We start from the raw sequence: 7,319 nt of genomic DNA on the forward strand, positions 1-7,319 counted from the left end.
AATACTTTACCTCATTTCCAAGAGGAAAAAAAAAAGGATTATTTCAGGGCTTGGGTTTTTTTAACTCTATTGCTATAAAACAGATTATTCTCTACAAGATGATGGCAGTCTGTCCTGCATTCCCTTATGTCTCACTCAGATTTACTGCAGGTAGTAAAGGGGGAAATCTAGGGATACACCAAGAGCCTGGACAGGTGGTGTGGTTTAACCCCAGGCAGCTGCTCACTCACTCCCACACCAATGGGAACAGGGACAAAATTGAAAGGCTAAAAACTGGAAAAATGTTGTTTTGATGTAGTTTAATAGGGAAAGCAAAAGTCATGCACGCAAGCAAAGCAAGGAATGAATTCTTTGTTTCCCATGGGCATCCCCAGGAGAGCAGGGTCCCATCACATGTAATGGTTACTTTGGAAGGCAAATGCCATGTCTCAAACCTCTCCCTGTTCCCCCCACTTTATACACTGAGCATGATGTCACGTGGTCTGGAATATCCCTTTGGTCAGTTGGGGACACCTGTCCTGGCTGTTCTCTTCCCAAGCACCCCCAGGCCCCCTCCCAAGGTGGCAGTGTGGAAAACAGGAAAGGCCTTGGCTCTGTGCAAGCCCTGCTCAGAAGTAACACAAACATCTCTATATTATCAAACCTATGTTCAGCACAAACCCAAAACACAGCCCCACGGCAGACACCCTGAAGAAAACTAACTCAGCCTCAGCCCAAATCAGCAAAACAGGTGTCAACTCAATAACAGAGCAAGTCAGATTTTTGTTATGTTGGCTGCTGAAAACAGCTTCCAAAATCAAGACAAATAGATATTACTTGTGTCACAGTGCTTTCCTAATTTTCACATTGATATCCTTGGCCTAATTATATCAGTAAATGGCCTATTTATAATTAATTTTATTTTTCCACTTGCAAGTTTAACTTTGGCAGCACTAGCATGGTTTGGAGGGTGTTCCTTTGCTCGGTGGTTTTATTCTCTGTCCCTAAGATGGTGGCACCCTTCTGGCATGTGCTGGTAGAGTCCTTGAGGCAGGAGCTGGTGTGCCCTGGTCCTTCAAATTCACACAATGGAGCCACTGAGAGCAGAGAGAGTGAGCCAGGAGCTACAACAAGCTATGGGCCCTAAGTGAGGCACTTATCAACTCAGCCAGAGTTAATGAAACCATCATTTTCTGCAGTAAAAGGTCAATTTTAGGTGAATTGGATTGCTTGCAGGAAAATGTGAGATGACTGCAGTAAATTGAGGCTTGTGGTTAAATGTGCAAAACTTTTGGCTTTGGTGTTTCACTCTGTAGCTACTTTTTTGCTGATTTTATTGTTTTGTGGAAACTTGTCCCTGAGTCATGTTTTCTCTGTTACTCAGCACTGGCTTATTTATGTCGCTTATCCTTTCTGTTGCAGAAGATTTCTTGCAAGTTCTAAAAAATGGGGCAGGGAAAAGTCTCTGCAGAAATGTAACATATTGCTTTCCATTCTCTCTCTAGTTCCTTTGCAGTAGTGCACAATAAAACTCATAACTGAAGTGTGTTTTTGTAAGCTGAGGGTGATTTAGTCTTCATGTTTAAAAAATAAAATAAAAAACCCAATAAATCTCTGTGGTAGGAGAGCAAGAAAATGGACAGAGAAGCCAGAATTGTCTGCTCAAAGAACATGGGACATCTGATGCCTTTCAGGCAAAGGCAGATGACAAAGATCCTATAAGACTAAAATGGGGCTCTGATCACTCACCTATCTAATATTAAAAAAAAAAAAAAAGTAGGTACTCATCTGAAGAGTTTAGATTGGGCATATAACAACACTAAAAATACTCCATTCACTGCCTAACAAGCAGAGAGCCTTGACATTTAGATTAATTTGAAAATTACAGCTCAGGATTTATCTTGTGTATGCTTAAAACATTAGCAAACCAAATTTATACAGACCTGGTAAAGAAATTGGGAAACTGGGGAAAGCGTTTTCACATTTTATATTTAACTGTGCATTTGACAGTGTAAGGCAAATCCATCTTTAAGAACAAAATTAAATATGTACCGGAAGTCACTTTCTGCCAATGAGAAAATCAGATTTTATGTCATCACAACTAATATTAGCAAAATGTCCTTTAATATGACAGAATTAAGAGAATAAGTTTCACCTCTTAGATTTCATACAATCTAAAATCATCCCCTCACCCACTGCACCTTTTAATCTTTTTTTTCTTTATTTTACCTACAAAAGCATCTTTATTAATAGTGCTATAGAAGTTGAGCCAGCAGGATTTCTTAGATCTTTTAATAACCCTCTGAATTGAAGCTTTCCATACCTTCCTTTTATGATGTTCCAAGTCTAAAAACTTAACTTTACTAAAGGCCTTCCTTTTTCACTTTGGCCACCATATAGGCATGATTATTTCATAAGGGGAAAAGGTGTTTCTTTCCTACCTGGTGAAGCTGTGCTCAAAATCTGTAATTGTCACTAGGAATAGTGTCCAAATGAGATAGTGTTGCTGACCAGCAGGCTTGTTCCTCTTTTGCTCTCAGAAGTTTGCTGGAAAACAAAATGAGGATCCTATTATTAGCTGGCGAATCTAGCACCTGCTCCAATGTGATATTTCTCTAGAAGTAGACTGAGCAGTCCATGAAAAGTAAAAACTATCAACAAATATTGGAAGGAAGCAAATATATTTTCAAATAAGAAGTGTGTCTTAATTTCAGAAAGCACAAAGAAACATCAAATTCAAATACTTAGTCATATTTATTGTAGTTTAACAGCTGAAAGCAAATTGTACACCTTGGCTATAAGATTGCCTATAAATGACTTGTCTAATCACATGGATGCAGGGGCAATAGTAGCCTTGGAGGAGAAAAAATAATCACTGAATGGGATTGATTGAATGCCATTTTATGAGCAGATAAAAGATATAGGTCTCTTCTGCTCTAGGTTACCTGCCTCACTTGCCCCATACAATAACCCCTGCTGCCTTACCCATGGCATCAGTGTCCCAGGGGCGTTTTGGGCTTGTTGGTTCTGCCCTATGAGTTTCAGCTAGATCCAGAGGCTGAAGCAGGGCTGAAGGGAAAGCCTTGACCCTGATTTTATTCCTGATCTTCCCTCTCATGCAGTCAAAGGACTTAAATCCTCCTGTGATTTCTAGAGTGCCCCTGCTGGGTATAGGGCTCTCCCACGCCTTGGTACAGCTCATCTATTTTCCCAAATCCCTGTTCCCGGCAGCTCTGCCTCTCTGCTGGCAGCACACTCTGTTTGCTGTCTTGCAGCTCCTCGGCTGCAGCAGGTTCAGGAGGTGGTGCCAGGACGGGGCTTCATCTGTCACATTCACAGGTGGCTCCACAGGCCCTCAAATCTGCCGTGTCTTTTGCTGTGAAAGCTCCAGAGCAACTCTTGACAAGGCAGAAATTTGTTCTGTTATGCTGTAATGTCACTCTTGGGGTCCTAGGGCTGTATCTGACCTTTTCCTCATTCTAAAGGCAGCATGTTTTCACATGGGGCTGTGATTGCCCTCACTGGTCTCTGTTGTTCAGTCAGACTTTTGCAGATTGTGAGGGGCCAGCCTGGGAAGTGAAGGTTTAAGGTATTGATGAGGTCAAAATTGTCTACAGCCACATTAGAAAATAAAAGCTGGAGATGGAAGAGATGAGACTGCAGCTGAACTGAGAGTAGTATTTATCAAGTTTTTCTCTTATCTTGAATGAATCTTGACGTCTGTGAAGTGGCCATTAAGGACCCATGGCAGGAACAGTGGGATAATAATCCTCTTTACAGATTGCAATTTAACTTAAGTCATGGGGTGCTAAATGGTATTGGAGGTCTTAATGACCATAGATCAAATACCTTGTTTTTCAAACTCCATACCGAGTATGTTACTCTGATTTTTTTTTTCTTGTTATTGAGAAATAGGATTTGGACTCATCTTTGAGTGCTTGGAGTTACCCAAACAGATGAACTGGTGTCTTGAAATTGATAAATTTAATACCTTCACCTGATAATGTTATCTGTGATAACATTAGCCTATTTCTTGTATGCTATTTCTCTTAAGAACAAGCAACATTAATATTTATTTTAACTTTTTACTTCTGTCTACCTGCATAGATAAATTTTGACCAAACTGATATAAATCCATAGGAATATGTGAATATTTTTACATATTGTACTATCTCACAAAAAAAAATATAGCTTTTCCTTTAAATACTGAAATCACTAGAACTGTTTCAACTATGTCAGAAAAAGAGATTATCTACTGGTATGTCTGCAGTGAAATAGCTATGGATAATGGCTCCTAAAAATTGTCTCAATGTGTGCAGAGATATCTTGCAGGCTTCCTAGTACAGAGCAATTTACAAAAGGAAATACTATCATACACACTGTATTTGCTGGGTGTGATATAACAATAAGAAAATAAGCAAGGTTTGGAACTAGCAAGACTTGAGATATTTCAACTGTTAGGAACTGTAGGATAAACTAACAAAATACCAAGCAGACTTTTCCTTTCAGTTATAAAATATTTATACTGTGGCTGCAGTCAAAAAGCTATTGCTCATACTCTCTCCCAATGCTTCATTCAGCTCACAAAAGTTAGAACTACTTTTCTTTTTTAGACAGCGGAAGATTTTTTTTCCCTCCCTCTCTCCTCAGCCTTAAGTAAAGGGACATGACCATGTTTTGCTTGGGGTGTTTGTGCCAAGCATCCTGCATGGAGAGGCTTCAGGGAGATGGGATGGGCAAATTAAATAATATAAAAATTCCCAAGCTGAGACAGTTTTGACCACAATACGTGCTGATGGTTAAACATTTTGACTTCTTGGACTTTGTCTTTGATTCCTTGATGTATTCAACAGAATTGGAAACTTGGCCAGCAGATTAAATGTTCTGTCTTGCAGTTTGACTGTTACCTCAGGTCACTTAAGAAACAAAGATGTGTTATAGTTACAGAAGTATTCAGAAGAGTGGATGTTAAAGTGAAAAACTGCAATTAATAGGTTCTTGTTTCATTTTGTAAATGGACGGGCTACTTCTACCTATTATCTATTGTAACTGAAAAATTGTCAGTACTGATGGAGGAAGCTTGATTTCCATGAGCAGATAAAATCTTCATGAGTTCTGTCATATTTTTGTCTGCTTTTGTGATTTTTATGTTAAGCTACATAGAAAAGTTAAGTGAAAGTGTTTCCTTTTTAAAGTGTTTGAAACAGGCTTGCTTCTTCGCAAATTTTAGTGTAAAATTCTTTGTGAGGATCAAAACTAAATTGTCAAAACTTTATTAAAAGGAAGGAAAAAAAAGGGAGGGGATTATACCACTATATATCATAAGCTTAAAAGCAAATTTCTGATATCTTTAAGCTTATGATATGAACCTGCTGGTGCTCAGCAGATTAAGCAAGTTTAGTTTATTACTTCTATATTTGTTTCTTGCTTCCCTTTAGGTGCACTCAACACTACACACACACTTTTAATATCCAACATATTTTTAGAATTGGGAATGAAGGATCAGAAATGCACTTGGTTGTCGTTGGGCAATGCTGAGCTGCTTTCAGCTTAGGTAGTGATGTGAAATTAAACTCTCCTGTAACTGACTGGAGAATCCACTCTCAAGTCCTAATACATGGCTTCAAAACTATAGAAAGTTGATTGCAAGGATGGAAATCCTAAAATGCTATCTACCAATGCTGTTTACTATGAAATGACATTTTTCCTGAAATATTATCTAGAAATCGTGGTCCAGTTTTCAAAGCTGCACAATAAAATACCCCAGAAGAAAACTCGTCTCAAGTTTATCAGTTTATCTTCCCCTGTTTTAATGTGACTGTGTTCCTCTTCATGGAACCATAAATAGTAACAGACTACAGAAATAACATTTCTTCAGTTGTATCATTACGAAAGAAGAGTAGTCAAATGAGACATTAACTTTGGGTTGCATTACTTAGGACAAAAATTTTGCACAATTTCTATACCAGTTTGAGACAGAGACCTTGGTTGCCTGCATATCTGTGATGATTTCAGCTGTACCAAGTGCTCTTACCTAAAACTTCATTTCTATTAGGGAATGAGTGTTTTAGAAAACTTAATCTTGCTCCTTAAGTAAATTTCAGTTTAATAATGGACCAAACTAAACAATTATTTTTTGTCACATCTGCTTCACCTCCTGATTTTTGAAAGACTGGGGGCTGTATTAAAGTAGGGAATATTTTTGTAATGTATTTACAGTAAAAGGTAAATAACTTCCATTTCTGAAGTATTGATACCAGTGAGATACTTTTTAGTTTTTCATCTCTCTTCTGCCTTTAGATGAGTGCATGTCTGTTTTATTTGCATAAATTATGCAAGCTTATGGCTGTTTTGGGTTGACTTTCTACATCTTTACTTTCTTTTGGAACTCAGGGAGCAGTAAGTTAATCAAGCTCCATGCTGGGATAAATGGGAATATCAGAAAAGTGTGATATGGCAGCAGTGACTAAGCAGCCTGCATTATTTTGCTTATGGGATAGTTATAGAGGTAATTCAAAGGAAGAAAAGATCTAGACCTAAGAAATTGTTATGATTAGGTGTAAAGCTCTCTACTGAAAATTTTTGACCCAAAAAATAACTTTTTGATATGTTCTTCAGAGCTCCAAAGTCAGTACAAAGCTCTTGCTGGAAACATACTATGAGTAAAAAAAATAAATCAGGTTTAAAACAGGCCTTAGGAACCAAGATATCTGTCTTGAAAAAGTCAAGACAATAATCTAAAAGGCTTTGTCTGATAGTAGAAAGCTCAAAGGCTATCATAACATGAAAACATTAGTGGTGGGTTTTGTGAAGTAGTTGTTTAGTACAGATCCTAAAAACTTCCAGTAAGAAGCAGCAGTAGTGGTTTATAAAATGTGTTATGTGTTTCCAAGTAGAAGTCTGAAACATCTGAGACTACTGCAAGGATGATGGTGAGGTTTTTTTTCCCCTTCCTCACCTGACAGTCCCCTTACAACTTTACCACATTTTAAAGAGGATTGTCAAAATGCCTCTCATCCATCATTCTAATGAAATATTATATGAGCTCAGGTACCAAATAAACCATTAAAGAGAACTTAAACATTCACTTGGGTGAAGGAAGATACAAACTAAGATTTATGATAGCCCCAGTACAGCACCACAAAATAAATATGCAAAATGAGCATCCTTCATAACAATAACACTAACTATGAGAATTAGTGAAACATAATGGAGCAAGACAGATTTTTTTCTTTTATTTTTGCACCACTACTTTCCAGGAATTGGGAGAAATGTTTGAAGTGGAAGAACTTTTATGTGACTGGTGGGATCTGTTTTTAAGGCCTATGAGAGTAGAGGGT

The sequence above is a fragment of the Geospiza fortis genome, unplaced genomic scaffold (genome assembly GCF_000277835.1).
Source record: "Geospiza fortis unplaced genomic scaffold, GeoFor_1.0 scaffold72, whole genome shotgun sequence".
In the NCBI taxonomy this organism is placed as follows: domain Eukaryota; kingdom Metazoa; phylum Chordata; class Aves; order Passeriformes; family Thraupidae; genus Geospiza; species Geospiza fortis.